Source organism: Elaeis guineensis, chromosome 1 (assembly GCF_000442705.2).
Source record: "Elaeis guineensis isolate ETL-2024a chromosome 1, EG11, whole genome shotgun sequence".
Classification (NCBI taxonomy): domain Eukaryota; kingdom Viridiplantae; phylum Streptophyta; class Magnoliopsida; order Arecales; family Arecaceae; genus Elaeis; species Elaeis guineensis.
In genome coordinates, this window is record NC_025993.2 from 88,575,218 (window position 1) to 88,590,386 (window position 15,169).

Sequence of the window (15,169 nt, forward strand, 5' to 3'; positions counted from 1 at the left end):
AGAAACTAGAGAAAGAGGAGGAAAGGAAAAAAAAAAGAGAAAGAAAGAAAAAAGAAGAAGAAAATGAGAGAGAGGAAGGAAGGAGGAAAAAAATGAGAGAAATCCAATTTTCATGTGAGACATCTCTATTAATCGGATTCCATCTGATTGAATCTAGATTAATCCTAAATATTTAGGCCCGACTTGATCTGACTCAAACCATGGCCTAAACTAAGATTCTCTCTCTTTGTTCTAAATCCTCCTCAATTGAAGGCTAAATTTTTTTTAAGTTATCTGATTAGAGCCTTCATTGTCAATTGAGTATTGGATTTGAGGATCAGACTATGTATCGAAGATCATAACTTTTTGGAATCGATTGATTTTAAGTTTCCTATTATCTCCAAGTTTTTAGTGCATATTTATATATTTAAAAATTAGATTTTATACACAAAGTATTTAAAAATTATTAAGATTTGAAAGTATAATTTATGCATGAAAAATAATTTAAAATATTGGAATAAGCATGGTGTCACTTCTGCATAATGCAAAATTTGAAAAGAGATGATTTTATTATTTTAATATTATATGATTTTTGGAAAGAAAATTATACATGTTTATTTGTATGAATTTTTGAATAAAAATTATTTTGTTACTCTTTTGGAGGATGTGACAATTTGAGTTGATACTGTTATAAAATTAAATATGATTATTTATGAGAAAGTAGTTATGATGAAATTAGGAGAAAAAACTCTCTAGTTAGACTATTATCTGAGTCTAGCTAATGGGATTGATCGTTGGCCACACAAAAAATATGTTTCTCTTGGGTCTAGATAATTGAGACTGATTGCTAGCAAAGTTAGTCTTTCTGAGCTTAACTAGTTAGGATTGATCATTGATGCACTAATACGTCGCATATTCATTTTCAGGACTAATCTTTTTGACTTATCATGGAGCTAATCATGGCCGTATGAATCAAAACTAATTCTCTTATGGGCCTAAGCAGTAGGTCTGATCACTAGTACATGCTGGTCGAGTGCGTGTTCTATATTTGGGGCTAGTTTCTTTTGAACCTTATCATGAGATTGATTGTGACCATAGTCATTGAAGACTAAGAGAATTTTAAATCTTATTGTTATACATGGCATATTTTGAAAATTAAAATTATGTTGGTATATATATATTTATTATGATCAAAAGACTATATTTGAAAAAAAAATTAATTATATTTAATCTCTCAAAGATATTAGTAATTGACTGAGCCCATCAAGCTCACTCTCTTTTTTTTGTTTTTTAGATCCTAAAGATTCTATGGGACTTAGGACCGAGCAATGAGAAGCATAGGATCTTAGAGAATATCTACTTAGTTTATTTTTTTAAAAAATATTGACCTAGATTATGATGAGACCATGGTGACATATATTTTATTTGAATTAATAAAATTTGAGATTTACTTTTACTACCACTGTCTGAGTATAATTTGAGATAATATTTTTGAATGTAAAGATAGATCTTGCATATTCTTTAGGATCTTATCCTAAGAAGTGTGCAGCCATCATGTGCCCGATATGGATGCTGGGTTTGGTGTGTGATAAGTGAACCATTTAAATGGTTTTGATAAAAAAGGATTTTAATCAAAAAGGGGTTTTAAATAGGGAGACCCACTTTCATTCACTTTCTTTATTGCTTTTTATATTGGTACCTTCTATCTTAGAGTAAATGATGAAAGACTGTAGTTGCAAATAAACTGATAAAAGATATTGGACTATCAAACATCACTACAAAATCTATTATCTTCGATGCACGGCAACCCATAGTTTCTATTATATTTGTTTAGACTTCCATCTGAGTTGAAGATCAATTTTGAAAAAAGCTCAACATTTGAAATAGGCTTAAACCACAAAATAGGAGAATGGTATGCCAAGCTAATAGGGTACAAAAAATTAGATCTTCTAATGAACTATCTAGTTTTCCCACTCCACTATCCCTCTCCCTGTTTAGGTAGTCTAAAATATGGCAATGTAAAATAATTAGAAAAACATATGCAAGGCATGAAAGGCGAAACAAAACTTGGTCCAAGGAAAGAGATACATAACCTAGCTTGGTTTTTAATATAATTCTGTAAGGAAGCTTGGAAAAACCATAAGCATACTTCATTAATTTGACATGTATTTCTAATAATAAATATAGTAATTCAGGATCTCATTTAAAAAGACTAGTTAGAACATATTCAAGTACCAAGATCTATTCAATACTAAGCTGATATAGGATTAAATACATGTTCACATGAGTTCTCATTGTAAATGCTCAATTTTTTCTAAAGTTCGAGAAGGACACCGGTTCAAACTATTCTACCATCTCATTATTTGTCTAATTTTAAAGGATTGCATTTATTAAATATTTATTTATTTTGCATAAGTGATTTGCATAGGACTTCATTGGTTTTACCAAACCATAGTGTCCCTACTGTCACATAAGTGTTCATAATTTCTGACAATATTGGTTAGAGCTTCCTCATATCCTTTCTTAAAGTAAGGGGTTTTGGGCTAAAATGATATCTCTGGGTCAAAAGAATCCTTTGTTTAAGCAAGATGGCGATCATCATAAATAGTGAACCATCTAAATGGTCTCAATCACAGAGGGGTTTTAAACAAGGAGATCACTTTTTCACCAACTTTCTTTATTGCTTTGATATTGGTACCATTTGTCTTAGAGTAAACGATGATGATTGCAGCTGCAAATAAAATTATAAAAGATATTGGACCATCAAACATTACTACAAAACATGTGGCCTCCTATTCATAGCAACCTGTAGTTCCTATTATATTTGTTTGAATTTGTATTGAGTTGAAGATCAATTTTGATAAAAGCTCAATGATTGAAATAGGCTTAAGCCACATAATAGGAGAATGGTATGCCAAGCTAATGGGGTGCAAAAAATTAGACCTTTCAATGAACTATCTAGTTTTCTCCCTGTAATATCTAGCCTATCAACTAATTTAAAATGGCCACACAAATCTTAAAGCAATGAAAAAAATAAAAAAAAAATAGAGAGAACTCTCGTTGGACTCCCAGTCGGATTTGATGTATGATACACGGGACAATTCCAACCCCTCCCCCTTCCACCTCTATTTAAAGGGATGAAATCCCTTGTGAAACCCCCACCGTTGGCCATTGGATCATCGCCAGAGATCACTTGCAAATTTCTTTTTTCTCTCCTCTTCTTCTTCATGAAAGTTTGTCATTGGGTTCGATGGTATCAAAGCCGACCACCACCAAAAAATCAGGTAAAAGGTGAGCAAACATTGATTGACCCTCGCCTCCCCCATTCTCAGCCTTTAAAACCTTGGTTCTGATAGACAATCATCAAAATTTTTTTAGAAAAATAGAACCCCTATTTTTCCTCTATTTCTCATGATTTATTATTAATTTTCTAACATCATTCATCATCATCGATCACTGGGTGTGGTACCCCTTGTTGCATCTTCAAAGCCTTGACCATCACTAGCTATGGCCATCATAGGTAGCCTGGGCTATCCCTTGTTTCAATAGTGAAGGGGAAAACCAATCCTCTATTTTCACTATCTTTTAATGGGTTTTCTCTAAATTTTTTGGCAATAGTAGTTGCTGCCGACCGCCAATTGAGGGATTCCCAATTGTGCTACTTTGACTTGCATTCTCAATGATGGTCGCTATAGCCTTCAGCCTCTAGTTTCTGAGAAAGAAAGGGGAAGTCCACTGTTTTACCAAAGAAGAAAAAAAAAGTAAAAGAAAAGAAGAGAAAGAAAGGAAAAAAGAAAAAAAAAGGAAGAGAGTGTTTCTCTCTCTTTCTTCTATCCTTCCTCTTTTTTTTTTATTTTCTCTCTCTAGCTTCTCTCTCTACTTTCTATCTGTAGAAATTTTACTTTATCTTTCTAGAATTATTTCTCTATTTATGAAATTTATCTCTTCAAGATTGATCAAGTAAAGGACTTTCTTTCAATAATTTTGATTGAGCTCAATGAAGGATCTTAATCCACGATCATCGAACAACATACCGACACTCATCTTGGTTGGATCTAGATACTATTAGATTTGATTTATTTGATCTCTATGGAGTTAATTGTATCTCAAGTTGATCTTGATTAAATAAAATTATTTGATCAAACTGATCTCTGATCGTCAAGCATTGTACTAGCCTCTATCATGACTTTTGTCGAATATTACTGATTTTATCATTCTTCATCTCTGTTGAACTATCTATATCTTAGTATGATTTTTTATCAGATGAAGTTAGATGATCAATCGATCCAGACTGTTAGATGTAACTACATGTGAATCATGTCCTTTCAATTATCTTTTTTTTTCCTGATCTATTGGGTTAAGACTTATTTTAATTAGGTTGATCTAATTTTGGTTTGATTTGGTTTCAAAAATCAAATTAAAACAAGTCATAAGATAGAATCCTAGTAAGACTAGGATTCCACCTTGCGCCACATAAGCCCCCCCACGCCCTCTCTCTTATTCCACACCAATCTCCTCTTATTTTGTGCGATAAAAGCCCTCTCCCAGGTCATTCCCACATCCAAAAGGTTTCCTCTCTTCTTTCATACATGAAAAGTGATTGTGGATCAAATCAAAGTAGGAATAAGTTTGGATTTCAAATTCTATGAGATAGAGTTTTAGAAATCCAAAACTCTTTCCTTTTTGCATTGAATTTATCTAGATTTTTTCTGAGATTTTTATGACTTTTAGGGCACACATTGTGCACCCTTTGCTGGTGGTCCATGCATAAAAATAAGGAGGAGGCACCCAAGAGTTGGGTGCCCCTTATCTTGCCATGTTTGGATAAGTCTTGAGTAGGTATTTGACCTAGACAAGGACTCTATCATATCTCTCTCTATAAAATGAGTTTCTTCATAAAATTTTTGTAGAACATAGAGATTTGAGATACCTTTGGGGAATCCAAGAATCAAAGAGAAAGACCTTTGGGTCGTTGAGATATAATAGACACAAGATAGGATGTCTAGGAGAGAGTAAAGAGAAAAAGAAGAGGGTCTTCTTCTAGGGTTGTTGGTTTCATCTCTTCCCTTCCTTAATCTTGAGTTTTCTAAGAGCGTCTCAGATCTAAAACTCCTCCTCCTACTTTTCATCTTTGGAAGAGCTCAAATCAAGAAAAAGGAGGCACCTGATCAACCATCGAAGAAGGATCAGCACAGTACTAGCATACTGTGCTGATTTTCTGAAGCAGGACTTCTGGTCGAGATTCGTGGGCTCGTGTGGACGACTCCTAGAGACCGGATGCATATGCGGTTTGCAACATCATCCTCAAGCCCAGATCAACAAGGTTAGAATGTCTAACTTGCAAGGTAATATATCTAATCTATTGTTTAATACATACATTAGATGTAGTATAGAAACATATTGATATGATCAACATGTAGTTCATCCTCTATATATTTTAATTTTTGATTTAATACTATATAATAATCATGTAATAAAATTTTAGATCTAGAGATTCTTTAATTTTTTAAAAAAAAAATTGATTTATTTTAGTCTTCCACTGCCTGATCTTGAAAAAGTTTCAAGATCTAACTCAGAACCCTAGATCTGGTTCCTTCAATTGGTATCAGAGCCAGATTATTTATTATATGATTATTTATACATGTTTAGATTATTTTTTAGATTAGATCTAATTTATAATCTAATTATTAAATTTAAAATTAAAATTTTAGATCAATCACAAACTGCAAGGTTGTCCTGCTGTAAGGTTTACCCCTTATAGTGCAAAGGTTGTCCTAGTTCGTGTAGATCTATCTTTAATCATAAATTTGTTAGATATGATCTTGATTAAATTTATAATTTATTAGATTTAAAAGATATTTAAATAAAAAATAAAATTTTTTTGTTAATAATTTTTGTGTAAAAAAATTATTTAAAGTTGAAATTGTTTCAATTACATGAACCTGTTTAGATTAGATCTAAAGTAGTTTTATGTTTATTTCATTTGCATCTTGATTATGAATTAAACATGCAATATGGTTGGTAGAACCATATTATAAAATTATTTTATAAATATAAAAATTATTTTCAAAAAGCCGAACCCAACCCTCAGCCCAAAACTTAATTAAGAATTAAGAAGTTGTTTGATTAGGTTCTAGGATTGTGAATTGAAGAACCTAAGACACAAACCATAACACATTAGGTTAATGGGTTAGTGAGAATTAGGTCCATTAATTAGGTTAGACCTATGGTTAGATTAAAGATGGACTTAATTAGAGAATTGACTAAATCTAATCAATTGTTGTCTTAGATTAGGTCAAGGATTCTCTAGATCAATTACAATAGTTGTAGTTGGTCAGATCCATATCTTTAACGAGAACCAAATGGACTTGATTCTTGGCTAAGCGGTCTAGCACGAACTGTTAGGTTGATCTAATCGAAACTAATTAAACCAATTGGTATTTAAGGTAAACCAGACCGGTGGTTTTTAACTGGGAGCCCGCTTACCTGGCTATTTTTTATGGTGTCTAAGGCAAGCTTTGGCCGACCCTCCCACTAATCGAACTTATCTGATCTCTTGATAAAATTATATTTTAATCGGATCACTTGACTATTTGAGCTGACCCATGTCAGCTAGGTAAATCAGTGTGACTGATTTAGGTGCTCCTAGACTAGCCCTTTTAATGGTCTCCCTTAAACTGACTTGGTGAAGCCAGTAGGAGGATCATGATAAGCTGGTTCATTTGATCTCATCCTCTAAATTATTTAAATTCTTTAAAATTATTAGATCCTTAAAATGATAAAGTTATAGAGATAACTGAGTCATAGCCTCCCATTAAGGTGTTTGATAATGAGTCCATTAACTCAATAATCATTACAGACCCAAAGGCGTGGTGCTTGTTGACTAATGGAATTATCACTCATCATATGATGACTTGGAAGTGTCTCTCTAATGGTGGTTAGGTGAGCCAACCAAAGTTGAGCTTAATCATTCGTTGGTTAGATGCACCAAGTATGGTCATGTTAATGGTTGGACCTAACCGGATCCTTACAGTGGAGGCCAAAGCCTACTGATTAGGTTTCTGAGGCAAAATTAAAATTATTAGAAATTATTTAGAGAAATAATTGGTTATGAACCTACTCTTAGATGTACATGGGTTGGCCAACCAAAGTTGGGCTTGTGTGCAGTCTAAGTAGATTCTAGTACTCACTAAGGAATTAGGATAATTCTTCGAATTGGAGGTAGAGACTATCAATTCGAATAAAATAGTGGGAGAAACCTTTTGATTAAAGTCTAAATCTTTAGGTTTAATGAATCAATTACTAATTAGGTTATGATTTTTCTTTGAGCAGATATGGTCACTTTCCTATCGCTCCGATCATTGTTGGACAATGATAAGTTGGTGGGATCCAACTTCGGTAGCTGGTACCGAAAGTTGAAGATAGTCTTGGAGCATGAACGGATCCTATATGTGATAATGGATCCTGCACCTGAGGAGCCAGCTGCTAATGCACGTGAAACAGTCAGAGACACTTACCAGAAGTGGCTCAGTGATCAAACTACGGTGGCTGCCATGAGTGACGAGTTCAGTCGCAGATTCGAGATGGCTCAACCAAAGGACATGCTTCAAGTGTTGGAGGATGCCTTTGGCACACCCGATGATGTGGAGAGGCACAAGACTAGTTGTGCCATCTTCAACGCCAAAATACGGGATGGTGCCTTTGTCACTGATCATGTATTATACATGATCGAGCTGATGGAACGATTGAGTAAGCTCGACTTTTCCTTGTATGAGTAGCTTGGAAAAGATGCAATCTTAACTCACTACCCAAGTCTTATCTCCCATTCCTCACTCATTATAGAATGATAAAGCCTGAAGTGAACTACCACGGGTTACTGGGGTTGCTTCAGAACTTTGAGAAGGATCACCAACTCCACAAGGAGTCCGTGAACTTAGTGGGAGGTTCGTCTTCTGATTCTCGACCCTTTAAGAAAGGGAAGAAGAAGAAAGTGAAGAAGGTGCGAGTTCAGGCTAGGACATCACTGTAGGGCCAGATCAGAAAGATCAAGCCCGATAAAAGTCTATTCTACTGGCAAGCACCCTAGATTAGATAGTGTGTCAGATATCTACTTATGGCACTGTAAGCTAGGTCATATAAACAAGAACAGAATAAACAGATTGACTCAAAAGAAAATCTTCGAAGTCAGTGATTGTGAATAACTTCCAACCTGTGAGTCATGTCTTCTTGATAAAATGATCAAGTCATCTTTTACTGAAAAAGGTGAGAGAGCTACTTAGCTCTTGGGCCTAGTACATACTGATGTATGTGGGCCCATGAGCACAAGTGCTAGAGGTGGATATTTCTACTTCATAACTTTCACGGATGATCTATCTAGATATGAATATGTCTATCTGATGAAATATAAGTCGGATTCATTTGAAATATTCAAACGATTCTGAAGTGAAGTAGAAAAATAAACTGGAAAGAACATTAAAACTCTTCAATCTGACCGAGGAGGAGAATATCTTTCTAGTGAGTTTCTCACATATCTAGGAGAGAATGGGATTCTCTCCCAATGGACTCCTCCAGGAACACCACAGCATAATGGTGTGTCTGAAAGGAGAAATCGAACTCTGTTAGACATGGTCCGATCCATGATGGATTTTGCCAACTTGTCGATATCCTTCTAGGGATATGCACTCGAATCGACCTGTTATCTGTTAAATAGGGTTCCAAGTAAGTCTGTAATTAAGATTCCATATGAGATATGGACAAGGCGTAAGCCAGCACTTTCATACCTTAGGGTCTAGGGGTGCTCGGTCTATGTCAAATGATTAGTCACAGACAAACTTGGACCTAGGTCTGACAAATACACATTCATCGGGTACCCTAAAGAGACCAAAGGATATTTTTTCTACCATGCTGATGAACAAAAGGTGTTCGTCAGTCTTAAGGCAATCTTTTTAGAAAAGGAGTTCCTTAGTGAAGGAATCGTTGCCTCTAAGGTTGAACTTGATGAAGTTCAACAGGTAGAAGGACCGACACCAATAGCTGAACCTGAGTCGGATTTGATTAGATCAGATCCGGAGCTCAATGTACCTATACTATTAAGACGATCCGGTAGAGTACCGCATCACAGATACTATGATTTTTTAGTTCGGGATGGTGATCCCATCGAACTCGATGAGAACGATGAGGATCCGATCACCTATATGGATGCAATGCAGAGATCTGATTTCGAGAAATGGCTTGAAGCCATGAAATCTAAAATGGAGTCCATGAAGGTTAACGATGTATGGACATTGGTTGACCCACCTGAAGGGGTTAAACACATTGGGTGTAAATGGGTGTTCCAAAGAAAAATGGGCACAGACGGAAAGGTAAAGACCTATAAAGCTCATCTGGTTGCCAAGGGGTATCGTCAACGTTATGGTATTGACTATAACTAGACATTTTTTTCTGTGCCAAAGCTCAAATCCATTCGGATAATGCTTGCAATAGCTGCCCATCTGGATTATGAGATCTAGCAAATAGATGTAAAGACAGCTTTCCTGAATGGAGAGCTGACCGAAGAGGTGTATTTGATACAACCTAACGGGTTTACATCCACAGATGAGTCCAAGGTGTGCAAGCTTCAGAGATTCATTTATGGATTGAAGCAAGCTTCTCGGAGTTGGAATATACGTTTTCATAAGGTGATCAAAATGTATGGCTTCGTTAAGAATGGAGAAGAGCCCTGCATCTATAAATGGGCAAATGGTCCAGTTGTTGTATTTCTTGTTTTGTACGTGGATGACATTCTCTTAATCGAGAATGACATCCCCGCACTACAGGGAATAAAAATTTGGTTGTCATTGCAGTTCTCTATGAAGGACTTGGGTGAAGCATCCTACATCCTAAGGATGAAGATCTATAGGGATAGATCTAAAAAGATACTTGGGTTATCCTAATCCACGTATATAGACACTGTGCTGAAGAGGTTCAGTATGGAGAATTCCAAGAAGGGCTATCTACCGATAAGCCATAGAATTTCTCTCTCTAAGAAGGATTGTCCGACAACTCCTGAAGAGAGAGAGCGTATGAGTAGAGTCCCATATGCTTCGACCGTAGGATCTATCATGTACGCCATGACATGTACAAGATCAGATATGGCATACTCATTAGGAGTAGTGAGTAGATACCAATCTGATCCTGGAGAAAATCACTGAAAAGTGGTTAAAGCCATCCTTAAGTATTTGAGAAATACTAAAGACTAATAGTTGGTTTATGGCGAGTCAGATCTAAAACTTGTGGGGTTCACAGACTCTAGCTTTCAATCTGACCATGATGACAGCAGAAGCGTGTCGGATTATATCTTTACTCAGAATGGTGGAGCTATCTACTGGAAGAGTTTCAAGCAGCATACTATGGCAGACTCTGTTTGTGAGGCAGAGTACATCGCAGTATCGGATGTCGCGAAGGAAGCTGTGTGGCTGAGAAAATTCATCACCGAGCTCGGAGTAGCACCCTCCCTCGATGGTCCGGTCCTACCCTACTGCGACAGCACTGGTGCCATAGCTCAGGCGAAAGAACCCAAAGCACACCAGCGGACGAAGCACATTTTGCACCGCTTTCATCTGGTCCGGGAGATCGTGGATCGAGGTGACATCGATCTTCAGAAGATCGATGGAAAGAAGAATCTGACTGACCCCTTCACTAAAGCCCTGACGATAAAGGAGTTTGACAACCACAAGTCAAAGATGGGTATTAGATACTATACCGAGTGGCTTTAGGACAAGTGGAAGTTGTTGAAAAATATGTCTCAAAAGTCAATCGTCAAGCTGTTGACAGTTGAGCAATCAAGTATTATAATTAATTTATTAATAAATAAAATATATTTGATATTTTCATTATAAGCATTCATCTTCTAATGAACTCCGTTGTTATGATGAAGTCTTTAGAACTATTTAGATTCGATAAAGAGAGGATTTATCGATTAGTCCTTAAAACTATTCACGATCAAATGATAGGCCGTTAATAAGGACGACAGCTTCTATCGAGCATAGGTCGCTGTAGGCCATATGGGTTGGTTATCCTCTTAACCAAGGAGTGTGGAGACACTGGTATGACATACAGGTAAGATGAAAGAGTACATCGTCATTGAACGTGACCAACTCTAGAGCATTCTGCTATCAAGAATGTCTCTAATGGGATATAGGTATAAGTGTCTCTCAGACCTGAGATCACCTCAGTGACTTGCAAGCAACTCACTGTGCTTTGGTACTGGACTAACTGAATTTCTAATTCAATGACGGAAGGCTTTAGGGTATAGTCAAGTACTTGCGAAGTTAGAGTGTGATTAAGATGGGATTGACCACTCCAAGAGTTGGAGAAGAATGAGTCACTGTATTTTAATTGAGCAAAATCTTAGCCAGGATAATCCATCAGATGGATTTGATATTTTGAAATACTATGTGAACAACCTGATCAGAGTTGATAGTTGAATTTTGAGGTGTCCTATGATCATTTTGGTCAAGGGGATGAATTATATGGAAACTATATCCACATGGATTCTAAGGATGTTGTTCTACACATTCGACCTATCTGATCGTCGGATACCATTGCTAGATGGTCACTTCGATTGGTATAAAAATTTATTCCTGTACTACCAGCTTAGATTCGGACCTATGAGGTTATACACATTAGAGTTCACGATCCGATCAGATAGTTGATCAACGATTAAGAATCATTCTGGGGTTAAATGATCAATACGATTGACATTTAACCTAGTGCAAGTGTTGTAGGAAGATCGATTAGCAATTCGATTGCTAATTGACTAAATTTGATTAAGCCAGTGGACTGAGATTAAGTCTAATTGAATATGATTTAATTAGATTTAGTTTGGGCTTGATTGGATCAAGTTCAATTAGTTTATTGGATAAGCCAAGTGCAAGAAAAAAATTAGTCCTAGTTCAATTAGGACTTGGGTCAACCTAATTTCTAATTTGATTAAAAAATTAAATCAGATTTAAATCTAATTTAATCTGATTAAATTAGGTTTTTAATTGGATTAAGACTTATTTTAATTGGATTGATCTAATTTTGGTTTCAAAAACCAAATTAAAATAAGTCATAAGATAGAATCCTAGTAAGACTAGGATTCCACCTTGCGCCACATAAGCCCCCCCACGCCCTCTCTCTTATTCCACGCCAATCTCCTCTTATTTTGTGCGACAAAAGCCCTCTCCCAGGTCTTTCCCACATCCAAAAGGTTTCCTCTCTTCTTTCATACATGGAAAGTGGTTGTGGATCAAATCAAAGTAGGAATAAGTTTGGATTTCAAATTCTATGAGATAGAGTTTTAGAAATCCAAAATTCTTTCCTTTTTGCACTGAATTTATCCAGATTTTTTTTGAGATTTTTGTGGCTTTTAGGGCACACATTGTGCACCCTTTGCTGGTGGTCTATGCATGAAAATAAGGAGGAGGCACCCTCTTGGTCGCCCCTTATCTTGCCATATTTGGATAAGCCTTGAGTAGGTATTTGACCTAGACAAGGACTCTATCATATCTCTCTCTATAAAATGAGTTTCTTCATGAAATTTTTGTAGAACACAGAGATTTGAGAGACCTTTGAGGTATCCAAAAATAAGTAAGAAAGACCTTTGGATCGTGGAGATATAATAGACACAAGACAAGGTGTCTAGGAGAGAGTAAAGAGAAGAAGAAGAGGGTCTTCTTCTAGGATTGTTAGTTTCATCTCTTTCCTTCCTCCATCTTGAATTTTTTGAGAGCATCTCAGATCTAAAACTCCTCCTCCTACTTCTCATCTTTGGAAGAGTCCAAATCAAGAAGAAGGAGGCACCTGATCAACCATCGAAGAAGGATCAGTGCAGTACTAGCATACTGTGCTGATTTCCTGAAGCAGAACTTCTGGTCGAGATTCATGGGCTCGTGTGGATGACTCCTAGAGATCGGACGCGTGTGCGGTTTGCAACATTATTTTCAAGTCCGGATCAGCAAGGTTAGAACGTTTAACTTGCAAGGTAATAGATCTGATCTATTGTTTAATACATACATTAGATGTAGTATAGAAACATGTTGATATGATCAACATATGGTTCATCTTCTATATATTTTAATTTTTAATTTAATGCTATGTAATAATCATGTAATAGAATCTTAGATCCAAGGATTCTCTGATTTTAAAAAATAAATTTTGATTTATTTTAGTCTTACGCTGCCTGATCTTGAAAAAGTTTCAAGATCTAACCCTGAAACCCTAGATCTAGTTCCTTCAATATACTAGTATTTTGATATTCTACCAGTGGTGATTGTGCACTGATGTTTTGGTACCATATCAGTAGGGGTTGTGCGTTAATACTTTGATACCCTGCCAGTAGAAGTTGTATACTGATATTTTAATACCGTGCTAGTGGGAGTTGTGCGTTGGTATTTTGATACCTTGCTACTAGGGGCTATGTGATGGCATTTTGATTTAGTTCATGACTGTCAAGATAAATATGATATTTTAAAAAAAAAATTAATTTATGAATAAAAATAAATTTGCATGGATCTTATTTGATTAGTATTGTATGTTTTAAACTGATGCACCTTATATGCTTATTTTTAGAATATTATTATTGTTGAATTTATTTAGCTAAAGTATACATTGTTTACTAGACTGTCTGGTTCATTATTATATATTTTATTATTTTTATATATTCAGAGAACTAACTTGATTCAAGGATTCATTATGGGAGAGTGAATTAGAGGTAGAATTGGATATCTTTATTTTAGATTATGATTTACTAAAATTTAATGCAAAACTATGAAATATTATTTTGTAAGATATTTGATTTAATTATTTGAATTAAAATTAAAATTAATTATTTGAATTTTATTCCATTGTTGCTTTATGAATCGTGATGAGATACCTTGCATACTTGTGGGGAGAGTTTTCCATGAATATATGGTAGTTGTCATGACTCCTGATTTATAATCTCGGATCAGGAGTATGACACTCCATTACAAATAACCTTAATTTCGAACTGCCGCTTCATGGAAGAGAACAGGGTCAAAAGGCATGCAGGGAATGGAAATGCAAACATCTAACTCTGCTGGAAGATCAGTATTTGGTTAATGTAGTGCTTAGCATGATTCCAAGATGCTCGGCATCTTCAATGATCTTACCCTTTGGGCTAATCAAAGACAGAGGAAAAAGGAAGATTTCTACGGAGAGGAAGCAAAACTTGTATGGGAGGGCACTGTCTTGTAAATTGGTCTCAAGTTTACCAACCAAAATTCTAGGAGGCCTTGGAGCAAGCAATCTATGCCTCTTCAACAAATGCCTCTCAATGAAGTGGTGGTGCAGACGTTATCATGTGCAAAATATGTCATGGAGGGAACTTACTCAAAAACTTCATTTCATCACCAGAGCTTCAAACCAACCCTTGCCTAACATTCTCAAAAAGGTCAAAAAAGCTTGCCATCATGGAGAAGCGCAATGAAAGTGCAAAATTGGTTCTTCTCTAGCACAAAATGCAAGATAAGGAATGAAAGCGAAGTCACCTTCGAGCATGACCTATGGATTAGAGAAGAGACTCTCAGTGAACTCTTGCCATCACCCTTCCTTCCCTTCACTAAGCCTTGGATCTCGGCTGCAAACTTTGTGAATGTAGCGGGACCTTTGATCCAACTTCATCACCATTCTGAATAGGATAGGACTAGTAGAGTTCTTGACACTGTGCATAGTCCAAAACGACATGATCCTCGTTAGCGAATATGATGAGGTGGAATGCAAATGATGCAACAGAAAATTTTTAAGGTCAAGAATGGTTACAAGTTCTTCATCCATGAAGGAATAACATCCCATATAGAAACATTGTGGACAACTTGGGGAAACAGGATGTTGCACAAAGGTAGGCAAACAGCCTGGGATAGTCCGACGGTTGTAATGTGTTGGTGCATTAGGAGGAGCAGAATAACAGAATTTTTCAATTTGAAGCTGCCTCCTGTCGCACATTAATTGAGCTTCAAAGTAGGCCTGCTTAAACAAGGGACAACCTATCCGAGCCTGACATGTTTGGATGGGCCTAGACTTGGTTTTCAGCCCGACGAGCTAGATTGGCCTAAAAATTTTAGCCCGTTCTTCAAGTGGGCCAGATTCGGTTTGCACCGACATCACCCAAACTCAACTCAAGCTTGTTATTTAAATTAATAAATATATA